Source organism: Pogoniulus pusillus, chromosome 8, assembly GCF_015220805.1.
Source record: "Pogoniulus pusillus isolate bPogPus1 chromosome 8, bPogPus1.pri, whole genome shotgun sequence".
NCBI lineage: Eukaryota > Metazoa > Chordata > Aves > Piciformes > Lybiidae > Pogoniulus > Pogoniulus pusillus.
Window position 1 is genome coordinate 5,514,385 of NC_087271.1, and position 16,177 is coordinate 5,530,561.

General features: G+C 42.4%; 1 long non-coding RNA gene across 1 annotated transcript in view; it reads right to left on the bottom strand.

Annotated features, from left to right (window-relative positions):
• Nucleotides 1-16,177, bottom strand: part of LOC135177830 (uncharacterized) — a 127,818-nt gene that overhangs the window by 54,079 nt on the left and 57,562 nt on the right. Inside the window, exon 2 of the long non-coding RNA XR_010303178.1 lies at nucleotides 9,131-9,270. This is a non-coding gene — a long non-coding RNA (uncharacterized LOC135177830). The remainder of the gene's footprint in view (nucleotides 1-9,130; nucleotides 9,271-16,177) is intronic.

Sequence of the window (16,177 nt, forward strand, 5' to 3'; positions counted from 1 at the left end):
TTGATTCTATGATTCTATGAAGCCAGGAACAGGAAAAGTTGCAGAAAAACAGGTGCTGCAAACCACAGCAACATCATTCTCCTGGGAGCATCTGGGGACACACTACTTGTACTGCTCTTTCTTACTGCACCATCTCACAGCTGTGTGAAGCTGAGAGGTTACCAGACTGCAGCTTTTAGCCTGTGCTTATTCCCATGTAAGTTTAAAAATCATATGTTCACCAATTTTGTTAGGACTAAGACTTTAGTCTTAAGGTTTGCCTGTCTATTTATTTTTGCTATCTGAAAATAGTATTTTTCCCCAGCATAATTAAAAGAGATGAAAGACTTCTCCAGCTGATAAGTATTTCCCTTTCTTCATTAAAAGCATATCAACATGCACACCTGTGCCAAGTGGCATCTCCCAGCATCTTCTCTAAATAAAACTATGTGTCCAATTCATTTCTCCAAGAAACCTACCTGAAAAAGACTGATAGCCCCCCTGGCACTAAGTGTCACACCATGAAGCATACAGAAGTGAGAGCAAGGGAAAGCTCTCTGAAGAAACGTTTCCTAAATGTAAAATCACATTTCTCCCTTACCCCTGTGTTTGCTAAACCAAAACAAACTTCTCCATAGATGTTCTCAGAAAAGAAGAAGAAAGTTCACTCTCAAAGAATAATCCTAATTGATCTCCATGCCAAAAGTATAGACTCATAGAATCAACCAGGTTGGAAGAGACCTCCAAGATCATCCAGTCCAACCTAGCACCCAGCCCCAGCCAAGCAACTAGAACATGGCACTAAGTGCCTCAGCCAGGCTTTGCTTCAACACCTCCAGGGATGGTGATTCCACCACCTCCCTGGGCAGCCCATTCCAATGCCAATCACTCTCTCTGGCAACAGCTTCCTCCTAACATCCAGTCTATACTTCCCCTGGCACAACTTGAAACTTCAAGGAAGAAATTATCATTGCTTTGGAATGTTCTAAACAGTTCAGAAGGGCAGAGAAGATGCATGAACAAAAGGTTTGTGCATTAAAAACTAGCCCAAGTTGCTGCTGAAGGTATGGTTTAACAACAGTGGCAGACAGCTATATCTGAGCTGGCTCAGTAGATTTCACAGGTCCCAACATATCTGATCACATCAATTTGAATATGCCCTTGTAAGAAGAAAGAGTTGGTATGTGTTCTGATGAGAAACAGATGATAGGCCAAGGCCAGGTTGTCAGAAGATAAGACCTGGGATTACCAGGTCTTGGAGCTCCCAAACGATAAACAGAGCCTGCAGTACCACCCCTGTAATCAGAGGCAGCAATCACCTTGAAAGGCTCCACAGAGGGCAGCCAGCTGAGAGGGAGCTGAAGATGATGAAGGCTCCCCTCGCTAAGAGGGTGCATGACCACCAAAGTCAACAACGTGCATGGGCAGTAGGGAAAGTCATGTAACAAGCTGTGAAACAAGGGAAGAGCTTGGTTCTCCTTGGTTCAGCCTTCTGGGATGTAAAGGACACACATCACAGAACGCTGAACACATCTAAACTGAGAGCATAGATAGGGCAGCTGGAGAGGCACCAGTCTCACCACCATGATGGTTCCTGGTGGGGACGCCTACCTTCTGAGACAGCAGCTGACCAGCTCTGCTATCTATGCATCTCAGGAGCTCTGCTGGCCAGTGGGATAGGGTGAGTGCAGCCTGCTCCTCCACCAACAGAGCTACTCAAGGTTGTTTGTCATATCTTATTCAGCACTGTAGTTTTCTCCCTGTGGCTGTAGCATGTGAGCCATCAGTATTTTGGTTTCCAGTATACCTTTCTGATTATTATAGCTTAAACATTAAAACCATAAAGTATTGAAACCACCCAGAGGAGAGTACCCATGTGTGAGAGCCTTCCCTGGCCTCAAGAACTCATTGGAGCAGCCCTCTTGCAACCACAGAACTACACCTGAGTTTGCCACAGGACCAAATGTTATCCGTGTAAGAGTTTTTGCATACAGATTGAGATGCACAGAGTCAATATTTGGACCTAGAGAGAAATGCACCTACATGGCTAACATAGCAGGCCAGCCTTCCAGTTAGTCAAAGAGCAGTGGTCATCAGACCACTCTGCCTCCAGTTAGGAATACTTACATATACAGGGAGATGCTTGCTAGCAGGATGCCAATGAAATGCAACATAAATGCAATGTTGATAATTTAAGATACTGCTCAAATAAGCACATTAAAAAAGATGAATCAAAGCAAACCTGGATGTAACAAAGCCAAATCAAGCCATTATTTCTCAAACCTGAAGCAATTCCTAAAAGAACCTGTGTTCCAGTCTGGTACTTGCTGCTTCTTGCATGGATGTGGGGGAGCAGGTCAGCAGAGATCCTCAGATACTTGAGTTTGTTGCTCCGTGTCACACTAGCATGAACAAGCTGCCTCTCACCATAGCAGGCACTGATTTGCATACTCTACAGACACCTGCAGTGGGACTGTGGTCGTTCTGCTAAGCCTATGTTACAGGTAGGATCAGGACACAAGCATTTATTTCAACAAAAGTATGAGTTTTTAACTGTCTCCAAATCCCTGCTCTCACCAAACAAGTTCAGAGAGGGATGAAGTGGCAACAGCAACCATACTGCAGTGATAAATTTGGAAGTGGGAATTATATCTGGTTGCTCCATCTCAGATGCTACATTTTCTAATGCAGACTGATTACACAGCAGCAACTTGGCAATGCCCTCATAAAACAGGACTGGCCTGGACTAGCACTGAACCTAAAAGAATTTCTCTTCTAGTTGAGTCTGAATTAGAATAGAACTGAAAAGAAATTAATCATTTAGCTCCCTGTTAGAATGTCCAAACAACCATTCTTCACAACTATTTTCTCTGTAATTAGACTCTAATCAACACAGAATGTTTTTGTTTCATTTTACAACCTCACTGTGTTTAATTGCAGTCTCCTTTGCCCAAGACTGGGTGCACACACAGAGTTCCATTTCTGAATGCATGCTGTTTTGTTGTTCCATCTTTATGCAGCATCACCTACATATAACTCCTCCCACTTCAATAAATGCACTCTTTCATAAATGGTTGAAATTCAACTCCTTCCCAAGAAGACAGTTTCCTTCCACTGTAACACTCATGCTTGGGGAGTGGATGAGATGCATGAGTAAATCTATTCAGTGACAAATTCAGGGGGAAAAAGCAAATTTCTATTTATTCACATTGGATATATGTAGAGAGAGAGACCATTAGAATCATAGAATCAACCAGGTTGGAAGAGACCTCCACGATCATCCAGGCCAACCTAGCACCCAGCCCTAGCCAGTCAACTAGACCATGGCACCAAGTGCTTCATCCAGGCTTCTCTTGAACACCTCCAGGGACGGTGACTCCACCACCTCCCTGAGCAGCCCATTCCAATGCCAATCACTCTGTCTGCAACAACTTCCTCCTAGACCTCCCCTGGCACAGCTTGGGACTGTGTCTCCTCCTGGTGCTGGTTGCCTGGGAGAAGAGATCAACCCCCACCTGGCTACAATCTCCCTTCATTTAGTTGTAGATAGCAATGAGGTCACCCCAGGTCACCTCCAGGTGCAGCCTGGAGAAGAGAGCCTTCTCTTCTCCAGGCTGCACACCCCCAGCCTCTCCTCACAGGACTGTGTTCCAGGCCTCTCACCATCTTTGTCACCCTTCTTTGGACATGTTCCATACAACAGAGGTACTCCATCTCTCAGCACCAAACACTATGCTGCCTGTGTCACAGCAGGAAACAGTATCAGAAAGTGGTGGGTTTGACTTCTGGTTTTGTGGTTGTTGTTTGTTTTTCTACAGAAGATGCTTTCCACTCTATCATTCAGTATTTCTCTGATGAGAATTAAGAGTGTCTTTCTAATTGAAATGCAGGCTCTTGAGAAATACTATCATGCACTGCACAGAACTGAGAATCTCAAGTACTTCAACAAGAGCAAGTTTCAATAACCTATAAATTAAAATCCTCTACAAACAAATTGCAGCAATCATAGGGAATTAAATACATTGGTGGCAAATAGCAGGCACGAAATGAATTCAGAGCCTGCTTATTTCTGAACTAATAAATGGAACAACAGGGGAGGCCTGTCAGTAATACAGCATAAAATGCATTGTAGCAAAGAGTTTCATAGTTGTATTTTCCAACAGGAGCACTATTCACAATAGTAGAATTGTTGTATTTCTTAGCAGGTTTCAGCTGTCTTGGATGTCTCAGCAGACACTTTTCCTGCTTTGTATTTGACACAGCTAAGTATTTAATTCCAAATCTGAGAAAGGGACAGAGCTTTGTTACTCATTTACACCCGAGAGCTACTAAATACATGGCTTTCCAGAGGGAAAAGAAGACACACAGAACCATGCCTACATCTCCTTGGAGATAGCCAAGGCACATTATGCCAGGTCTCAGAAAGGGCAACTAAGATATTATTGCAAGCTTCAAAAGCTCGACAATGATCTTTTGTTTTTAATCATTTCAAACACTGTCTTTTTTTTTTTCCCAATCAAGAATAAAACCCAATTAATCTCTTACCATCTTTTCCCTAATGGCATCTTGAACTTTTACTATGATTTTCTGGTTGTGCTGTGTGACTAGTTAAAAAAAGGCAGAGAAATAGGTTTAACCTTTTCATTCACTTCAGTTCACAGCTTCTATAATGAGGTTACTGGGAGAAGCATTCTAATGTCTAAGCCTCTAAGATGCAATAATGAAGTCTTTTGTTTGTATGATACTTGATCCCAAGATGCTGCTCAGGAAAAAGAAGGAATCACAGTTCAGCCAGCTCATCAACTCATCTCTCCTTTCTTAGTTTTACCCTAGTGTATAGGGTTAACCCTCCAGGGGGACTAACCTTGAACCTGACCCTAGGTGGTCTTGATCCCTCCCCAGGGGTGGGTCTGAACACTACCAGGTAATGGTTAGCCCACTCTTCCTTCCTGTCTAAGGGTCCATAACAGCAGGGGGACTTCCTGTTTCACTCTCTGTAAGGGGGAGGTCTAGGCTGGATGTTAGGAGGAAGTTGTTGGCAGAGAGAGTGATTGGCATTGGAATGGGCTGCCCAGGGAGGTGGTGGAGTCACTGTCCCTGGAGGTGTTGAAGCAAAGCCTGGATGAGGCACTTAGTGCCATGGTCTGGTTGACTGGCTAGGGCTGGGTGCTAGGTTGGATCTTGGAGATCTCTTCCAACCTGGTTGATTCTATGATTCCTACCTCAGATACCTTTTAAAGTTATTGTTAAACTTTTCTTTTTAACTTCCAAATCGAGTGAGATTGATTTATTTGTGTGTGCTCACCTTTTCTCTCTCTACATCTAATCCCTTTCTTTTGGGAAAGAAGGGGGAAGAGGGAAGGGCACTCTATAAACATTGTTATTGGTTCTATCAAATTTATTTGAGTCTCTGGAAATTTGAATTAGAACCAAGACACCTAGTTTGATTAAATGCTCATCCAACTTCCAGCTCTCCCAATGGAGTAGTGTTAGGTAGGTACCATATTTTCCAAAGATCAACATGGTGAATTTTCACAGTACATAAAGAGGAAAACCACCCCAAACCTCTCATGCCTTTCAGCCACAGATGGTACTAATGAAATACAATAAAGATTACTTATTTGAATCATGAACTGCAGCACTTTAGAAAGCAGTTGTAGGTTTTGATTTAAAATGCAGTGACGTTGACTCAAACCTATTTCCAAGCATATAATAGTTTAGGTTGGGAGGGAGCTCAAAGATTATCCAGTTCCAACCCCCAGCCATAGGCAGGGACACTTCCCACTAGAACAAGTTGCTCAAGACCTCATCCAATCTAGCCTTGAACACCTCCAGGGACAGAGCAGCCACAAGTTCCATGGACAACCTCTTCCAGTGTCTCAAAACCCTCACTGGAAAGAATTTCTTCCAAACTTCTAGTTTGAATCTCCCCTCTGCCAGTTTAAACTCATTACCTTTCATTCTGTTATTACAAGACCTTGTCAATAGTGTCTCCCTAGCCTCCCTGTATGCCCCCTTCAGATATTGGAAGGCTACTCTAAGGTCTCCCCAAAGCCTTCTCTTCTCCAGGCTGAAGATCTCCAGCTCTTGTAGCCTCTCCTCATAGCAGAGCTGCTCCAGCTCTCTGATCATCTTCATGGCCCTCCTCTGGAGTTGTTCAAGGCCAGGTTGGATGAGGCCTTGAGTGACCTGTTCTAGTGGGAGGTGTCCCTGCCTATGGCAGTGGGTTGGATCTGGATGATCTTTGAGGACCCTTCCAACCTAAACCATTCTATGATACAATTCTATGATTCTAAGCCTCAAGAAGGCTCTGAATGCAGTCATACCACTGACAGAAAGCTCTCAATATTTCACTCTGCTTTCAAAAGTTATTTCCCTTTTAAAAAGATGCCCAGAAATGGGATCAATACTTTCAAAACTGGTAGGTTTAATGCTAGAGCACTGTGCAAGGAAACCCAGGTTCTTTTGAAGAGGTGCTAGGTGGCTAGAACAGAAGCAGAACTTCTATCAGAGGATTATTTAAATAAGCAGGCCAGAAGCAAAGTCCTGCTAGGGCTTAGGGCTCTCATAACTGAGTCTAAACTTCTGAAGTATTTCATTGTGCCATGGAATCCACTTTCAACTGCAAGTCCACGTTTAAGTTATACTTTTGCTTAACTTAGGTTTACATTTCTGCTTATCCTGATGAGTTTTTGCATGACTATTCCCTTATGTCTCTGTATGTGAAGGGCAAAAGGATTTACCTCACCCAGCTTCTGCAAACTACTATCTGTGCTCATCAGTCCCCACCACTTCACAGGGAAGCACTACCCAGCTGACCAATGTTAGACTTCTGACTTGAGAGAAGATGAATTATCTGCAAGAGAAACCAAATCCAGACTTCTTGATGTTCAGATGTCTTTGCTTAGATTGCTGAATCCTACCTTACTCACCTGAATACACTTGAGAGCATTAACATCCAAAATAACAACTAAGGTACAGTTTGAATCAAGAAAGGAACTCTGTAGCTCTCATAATTGTTAGCATTATTAACATTGAAAAGCAAGTGACAAAATAAGAACAAACTGTGGTGGAGAAAACTCATATTGATCCCTGACTGGAGACAGAAAAGAAGAGAAAGAAGGCTCACTGACCTTCTCTATCTGTGCTGGCAGCACAAGCCCAGGGAATGCAGAAAACAGGCAAGAACAAATAGTTTTTCTCTCTTTTACTTCCACTCACCTCTTTCCCAGAGCTTCATACTTCATCCCCTTCTGAAGCTAACAAAATTTCAATTTCTGGGTACTTCTAATGAATTTAACATGACATCATCAAACCAGAACTTCAATCTTTTCTGCTGTGTTGTGCGCTTTTTCCCAGGAGTGATGCTCAAGGATAGGTCAAACCCACAAGACTTCATCAAGTTCTCTCAGCAGAAATGTCAGCATATTGTTACTGACCAGGAAAATTTATAGCAAAATAAATATCTCAAGGGTAATTTCTTCTTCCATTAACCAAGAGAATATTATTTCCAACAAGAAGGCTGATGTGACAGAATACGGTTAAGGGATTACAGAATGAATGATAGCAAGTCTCCAGAAAGATGGTTGAAAAAGTGACCCAACTCTCAGTGTTCTTGGCAGGTCAGAGAAAACTCCAGACCTGACATCTGATAGGCCAACACGTTTTAAAAACACTTTATGTATGGTGTATATTATTTACAACTTGGAGACAATTAATCTTGAACAGATTTCCATCTTCCTGCTAAACAAATGTATTACTTTTCACAGTATCACAGTATCATCAGGGTTGGAAGAGACCTCACAGATCATCAAGTCCAACCCTTTACCACAGAGCTCAAGGCTAGACCATGGCACCAAGTGCCACATCCAACCTTGCCTTGAAGTGCCCCAGGGACGGCGACTCCACCACCTCCCCGGGCAGCCCATTCCAGTGTCCAATGACTCTCTCAGTGAAGAACTTTCTCCTCACCTCCAGCCTAAATCTCCCCTGGCACAGCCTGAGGCTGTGTCCTCTTGTTCTGGTGCTGGCCACCTGAGAGAAGAGAGCAACCTCCTCCTGGCCACAACCACCCCTCAGGTAGTTGTAGACAGCAATAAGGTCCCCCCTGAGCCTCCTCTTCTCCAGGCTAACCAATCCCAGCTCCCTCAGCCTCTCCTCGTAGGGCTGTGCTCAAGGCCTCTCCCCAGCCTCATCGCCCTTCTCTGGACACGCTCAAGCATCTCAATGTCCCTCCTAAACTGGGGAGCCCAGAACTGAACACAATACTCAAGGTGTGGTCTAACCAGTGCAGAGTACAGGGGCAGAATGACCTCCCTGCTCCTGCTGACCACACCATTCCTGATGCCTTTTGTACATTATTTTCTAGGAAGTGTAACACTTCTTGAATTAAAAATAGGAGAAACAACTAATCAACTAAAAAAAAAAAAGAGGAGAAACCAACCAGACCAACCAATAGGAGAAACCAATCCACCCAAACCAAACCAGCTTCACAGTTTAAAGCATTCCACAGCAACCAGGGAACAGCAAAATGTCTCTTAGGAAAGAAAATTAACAAATGTTTTATGATACAAATCAAATACCACCTAATGATGTTGCTTCTTTATCCATGTAATGAAGGAATGCAATGTGAGAAGCAATCATAACAAGCAGACTGAGCATTTTGACCTTGCTTCCCATGGCTTCAGGCTGTCTCCACCGGGGGAGAAGAGTGATATGGGAAAAAGGGTTAGAGAACATAGAGTGTAGGAACCTAGTTAAATCATTAACTGTGGGAGCACCAATATTAAGCATCATCAAACAGATAAACACAAAGGGGGCTAAGCTTGAGAGGATCTTGGAACACTCTCATGGAGAAGACGAATACTATATTCAAATATGAGAACACTGGAGACTCCAGCCAAGAATGTGACCCATATCTGATGCCAGGTGGACAAAAGGTAGAGAGATCAGAGTGAGGAAGATATCAACCTTCCTCCCAAAGACCCCAAAAGACAACCACCAGGTGGCAGTGAGCACGCAAGAAGAGGTGAGACATTATAGAAATGAGTTCCAGCAACTCATTGTAATATCTGCTCCTATTCCAAGAACTAATTGTACTAACCCTACCCCTGTACTGAACATGTATGATTTTACAGCATAAATATTTTACCTGAACCAGGTGAAGGTGTGCAAGGACTTTGGAGAAGGACCTCCCCATGTTATCCAGCGCTGATTAAAACATATCTTTCCTGATAACACTCTGTGTATTGTGAGGTCTCGTTTTCCGTACATCAAGAGACAGTGGGACACCTGGTTAATGAGAAAAACAAGGCATGATGTATGTAAAAGACTGGCTTCTTCTTGCCTAGATTATGCTAATGTGTAAGTGCTCTATGCTCAAGACTATAAACATGGAGTCAGAAGAAATAAAGGTCTCTGGTGAGATTCACATTGAATCCATGTAGTATCCTTCACTAACCTACGCCACATTCCTGAAGTAAGATTTGCATCTAACATTGTAAAGCACAATAATATCTCTTTTGCAGAAAACCAAATTACTCATCTTATATGTATATTAGAGGCTCATCATAAAGCTTTTCCACCCTGTTTTGTAGACCTCATTAATACACACCAAAACAAGTGTTCCTTTGATCGCGCTACTTGCCATCCATCTGTTCAACTGAGACCTGTGCAATGACAGCTTACACATGGCAACCCCACCTCTCAGATGCTTCTACAAAGACTTCAGCAAACCAGCAACACAGAGAGCCAGATTTTATGCTTCAAATGAGTGGAAAGGTTTAAGTTGGAAAGCACATCTGAAAGCCTGCTCAAAGCAACTTCAAAGTGCGATCAGGTTGCCCAAGGCCTTGCTCTGGCAAGTCTTTCAAACCTCCAAGGATGGAGATTCCACATTCTCTCTGGGCAACCTGTTCCAGTGCATGAGCTGACTGCTGTCTTGACTGACAGTTTAAAGAATTCTGATTTCTGTTTTCTCCCCTGTATTTCTAAATATGTATTCTCTAATTTTCTGGCATTGCTGATAGGAAGTAAAGGAAAATGATACTGACAAAATTCACTATGGTTTATATAAGTAACCAGAAAACATAAATACAAAATATACACCAGGAAATCTGGCTTTATTAATTTCAAGACTCTGTTATTGCAGTGTGATCTTTGCCAATCTATTTGATTGAGGCAAGAATCAGACATTATGGTACAGAGAATGCAGTTAACTTAATAGTTTGACAGACACAGGAAAGGAAAAGCAAAGGGACAGATGACTATTTGCAAAGATAAAAGAAGTCTCCTACCTTTACCTGAGTTGAAGTTTCTCTGATAAGCAAGGTTTAGCAGCATCATGCAAACAGTGTCTTTGATGGTCACTTAATAATATGTACAAATTTGCTATAGAATCAACCAAGTTGGAAGAGACCTCCAAGATCATCCAGTACAACCTAGCACCCAAACCTGTCCAGTCAACCAGATCATGGCACTAAGTGCCTCATCCAGGCTTTGCTTCAACACCTCCAGGGATGGTGACTCCACCACCTCCCTGGGCAGCCCATTCCAATGCCAATCACTCTCTCTGCCAACAACTTCCTCCTAACATCCAGCCTAGATCTCCCCTGGCACAACTTGAGACTGTGTCCCCTTGTTCTATTGCTGATTGCCTGGCAGAAGAGACCAACCCCCACCTGGCTACAACCTCCCTTCAGATAGTTGCAGACAGCAATGAGGTCACCCCTGAGCCTCCTCTTCTCCAACTATGAGATAGTGCTTTCAGGTATATGATTAGCACACAACTTGAATTATTCCTTTAATGGGGAATTGATTTGGCTCAGTATGCCAAATCACTCCTGTTCTAGAATGTGTTTTCCCTCAGGGCATTCTCCTACTCAATTCAGAAAACAAAGGGAACTGCAAAGATGAGAGATGAGACTGAGTTATAAATCCCTTCAAAAGGGGAAGTGCAGAAAGCAGGAAGCTGGCAATGATGCAGATTATATTGGGAAACACAGCAGGTCTTTCATCTCCTGCAGAGTAAAGCATCTTTAAGAGGAAACAGATGTACATATTTGTTGGTTGCTACAGAGAAGGGTAAGAAAATAGGCTCACCTCCTTCCCTTAGGTGACCTTAAAATCAAAGGAAAGCAATTTAATTACAGTCCTTCATTTTACTGAAGGTGAGAGGGGAAAAAAAAAGCCTAAACATTGAATTTCTTTTGTTTTCTCAAACTGATCACTGCTCTCCACATTTTCTTTAGGAGTTTGTTAGTTTGTTGTTTAATTTTATGTTTGAAATGGTAGGTTCTTGAATGAATTACAACATGCACAACACTGCCAGTCTTGATGAGAATAGCAAAGCATCTAGCCTAGTAACTAGTCAAAAATACTTCTAGATCATAAGAAATGCTGAATTACCCAGAGAAAGCACATACTCTTATATCCTGCTCCTTTTAGCAATTCTAGAAGATATGAATGCCATCAAATGTTGCAAGGCACCAGCTTCCTTAGACAGGAGATACCCTCTACACTGGAGATTTTTGTACTGTTATTTTTGGGGGGTTGTGTTTTATTTGTTGAAGTTTTCCAGCAATAGTGATGCTGCTCTAGTAATGCCAAGCCATGACAACCCTTTACACACACAGCTGTTTTGCTGTAGTGCCTCCCCAGACAATGTGACAGTTGCAACCTGGAGGAATCATCAGGTCATGGGTCCTCAGATGCAGTAATGTAATCAGTGGCATAGAATCACGGAATCAGCCAGGTTGGAAGAGACCTCCAAGCTCAGCCAGTCCAACCTAGCACCCAGCCCTAGCCAATCAACCAGACCATGGCACTAAGTGCCTCAGCCAGGCTTTGCTTCAACATCTCCAGGGATGGTGCCTCCACCACCTCCCTGGGCAGCCCATTCCAATGGCAAATCACTCTCTCTGTGAAGAACTTCCTCCTAATATCCAGCCAGTATCTCCCCTGGCACAACTTGCCACAATATTGAATTAAAAAGGCTATACTTTGAAGCCACTTAAAATTCTTTATGAAGCCTAGCTGCAAAAGCAATTTGTTTAGTATTTGATAACACCTACCCCTAAGCATACAGTAACCTGCCTGACTTCAGCAAACCCTGCACAACTGGAAAGCTGGTTTGGCACTCTACTGGCTCCTACTAGCCTTGTAAATCTAAACTAATCTGCAATTGAGGAAACCATCTGATTTCAGAAATCTTTGGTCTCTCACATGTAGTCTTCAAACTCACTTTCATCTCATGCCACATTTTTTTTGCAAGTTCACCTTCCTTTACTGATCCTTTAACAGCTTCTGTGTTTCTTGGCAATACTAATGGACTGCCAAAACCTGGATCAAAGTTCTCATTCTTTCCTCCTGTCTCTAATTCTTTGACAGCTTAATATTCTTTTTACTTTATTGTACATCTGATTTACAATAGCCTTTAGCACAATCCTTCAGTTAAGAAGTCTTTCTCATTTGGCCAAGGGTTAGCAAATGTTGGCATGGAACTGCTTTCAAGTCAGAAAGGGCTTACCCTGCTGTGTGCTCTGGTGTCCTGCTTTACTGACTGATGCCCATGACTGGACTACCACATACTGATTGCTGCTCCTTCCACTTGGCCTCCTCCACATTGAAGATGGAAGAAGAAAACATATCTTCATTTCCTAGCAACTGTAGCAGTGTGCCAGGTTGAGAACTATAGGGTTAAAAAAGTCTTCTGGGTACTAGAAGAGTGTTATTCAATCCCATAATTCTGCTATCTCTATAGAAACTCACAGCAAGACCAGCTCATTCTTCTTTCCTTCCCCTTTCTGCCCTGTGTGCAAGACAAACATGTAAGCAGTAGCCCTGTTTGGGGGCCTCCAGAGGCTTGTGTTTATGCCTGTAGATGGTGGAGGCATTGGGGAGGGGAGAGAATTGGAGCATCTGGGACTATAGATTGAGTTTTGGGCTGGGGGAAAATTCAAGTGAGTTCACCATAGCTGTTTTATCTGCTTCTGCAATTTCTTTTCTGTATCTCTCCAAATAGAATTCTGTGATTTTTTTTTCTCCAAGAGCTTCATTTCTGTTGTCTCGCTTTAAAACACACAACTGCTGTTTCCCTGTGGGTTAAGCACTTAAGTGCTTTGGCTTTCTTTAGTCAGCAAATAAGAATTAATTCCTTAAAAGCCAGTAGATCCATAACATATACCTTGATTTTTTTGGTGCTATAATCCTGCCAGGTGCAGGGGAGTGACTAAAGAGCCAGTTGCCTTTTTCCCCTTCTCCTTACTTAGCACAAATAAAAGTGACCATCCTGTAGTCTGGAGCCTGCAATAATGTGCTTCACTGCCTCTAACGCTCCCAATTGCTGCTCAATTTTCAGCTGAGAACTGTGACTGATCTTAGAACTCAAATACCATTTAATTTTCTTTAGTTCTTTCTTAACCGTGGTTATTTATCCTTTGGTATTTGAGAGTCATTTTTCAGCACAAAATCAAGAGAGCAAAATGAACATATTGCAGGCAATCTAGTGCAAAAAACCCCACATCACAGCATTAATTTAATGAGAGCTCTGTATTTCATCTGGCAAATGAGACAGTGGAGTGGCACTGACATATGTAGAGTAGGGACCAGACTGAGATGGAAATACATTGATTCCTGAGTGGCAAAGAGCAGCTTAATGTAACTTGCTGATAAAACTGTCAGTGATCTTGCTCTCTATCTATGATTCCAAGGGAAAATGATGGGAAAGCCTTTCTGTGCCATTAATGACAAGTGAGTAAATGTGCCAATGAGAGGTAGTAATACACCTGCGTGACACAGACCATTAAGCAGACAGTTACAACAGTCTCAAATAACAAAAACAAATGAGAATTACATTTATGGTCAAACTCTTGTCTTATTAAGTTGTTAAATGCCTTTCAGAATAATTAATATGGCCTGGAACTGATCATTCAAAAACTCAAACAAGTGCCCTGTCTGCTTTCTCCTGGTTAATAATCATTTAAGCCAGCAATGACAAGATCTGAAACAATAATAAGCAGAGCTATGCTGAAGGAAATGCTTTTGGCTGCGATTCAGAAAGGGTGAGAGTCTGCAGAAATCAACAGAAAGGACTCCTACCACCATGAAAAGACATTGCCATAATACCCTCCCAGGTATGTTAAACAAAAAGGTATTTTGAGATTGAAAGCAAGATGAAAAGGATAGGAATGAGAAACACATGTAGCATCCTATTTATCTTTGGTTTTCCACTGTACAAGAAATGTACATAAACATTTTCTCCTCTACAGACAGATTTTTGTGTTTTTTGGGTGTTCTGGGTTTTGGTTGGTTGGTTTGCTTTCCTTAAATAACAAATGCTTCACAATCATCCCCTTTACACACATAGAGGTGATGCAAGACCTAGCTTGAAGGATTTAGAGATAGAAATACCACTTTCATGGTATTATAGAATCAACCAGGTTGGAAGAGACCTCCAAGATCATCCAGTCCAACCTAGCACCCAAACCCAGCCAAGCAACTAGAACATGGCACTAAGTGCCTCAGCCAGGCTTTGCTTGAACACCTCCAGGGATGGTGACTCCACCACCTCCCTGGGCAGCCCATTCCAATGCCAATCACTCTCTCTACCAACAACTTCCTCTTAACATCCAGCCTAGACCTTCCCCAGCACAACTTGAGACTGTGTCCCCTTGTTCTGTTGCTGCTTGTCTGGGAGAAGAGGCCAACCCCCACCTGGCTACAACCTCCCTTCAGGTAGTTATAGACAGCAATGAGGTCACCCCTGAGCCTCCTCTTCTGCAGGCTAAACACCTCCAGCTCCTTCAGCCTCCCCTCATAGGGCTGTGCTCCAGGCTCCTCACCAGCTTTGTGCTGGTCATCTTTCCTCTGTCTTTGTACTACATTCAGTTTTGATCACAGAATCAAGATGCCAGAGGAATGAAGACAGCACTCAGCTGACACCACTAAGACGATGGGGATCTGAAAGCTCTTGAATACTGGGAGTATGGGAGCAAGGTCAGAAATGTTTCTTAAGAAGTGAGACTGCAGCAAATAGAAAAACCAAACCAGAACTGACCAAACACACTAATTAAAATAAATTCTATTCTCTTTGCAATTATGTTTAGTCTCAACCTATAATTTATTTCAGATTTCTTTTTCTGTGAGTCTGCTTGATCTGATTAATACTAAAATCTTTACAGCAGACATGAGTGATAAACCAAACCTATGGGTAACTAAATGTCCAATTCAAACAGTTGCAGCACAGCAATTTAGTGCCATGGTTTTCAAACAATGTTTTAAACCCAATGTTTCTTAGTAATTTTTGATATAAGAATGATGATAAAATGTTTTTATTAGGAAAGCCTGGGCTTTATTTCATGCCAAATCAGTTCAGACGCTGCAGTGCAATCTTATTCCCTTCAGCAAAATGACAAATTTATGAGCCTTTAAAAATGCACTTTACTGGCTAAGTTTTTCATTAGGAAAAACAAGTGTTAAGATCAGAACTGTGGAAATTTCTGCACTAATTTCCAAACAAGAAAAATAGTCTCACTTTTCATTGAAGCAATCTAGCTTGGCGAGTATCCTGACTGCTTGGTCTTACAGTGGTGCACGCACAGCATAGTGCTATTCACCTGAAAGAAGCTGTACCAGAATAAAGCAAGCAAGCAGAGGACAAAGCTTGTGCCTGTTCCTTAAAATGAGAAGATAAAATTCATCTCTCTTTTACTGTGCAGATACTTACACAAAATAACCTGCTAGCTTCCCACTTTTCCCATTTCCAAGGCCATTCATCTGTTAACTGAGAGATGCTTTAAACGGCTCTGCTTGGTTTTTTTTCCCCTTTCCATTGCAATGTCACCTACTAAGCTTGGTTTAGTTCAAGTGCATCTTTATTATTCTACTCAAACCCATTTGCCTTGTTTCCCCCCCACCTCCCCTCTTGCTTTGCTTCTTTCTTTTTGCTTTTGTCAGTCTGGCTGTAGATTCCCCTGGGTAAAGACCAGCTGTTAATATGCGCAGCATCTCCCTCTGTAATCAGTAGTTCTGAAAGGTTGTTACTAATGTTCTCAGAGAACTACAAATCATGGATAAGTAGGAAGCATGCAGCATTTTAGGAAAGCTCTGCACCCTGGATATTAGATCACACCCTTTTATTTTCCACACTGGTTCATACACTAGTGACAAAACAAAACATTATCCATGTATACACTGTTTA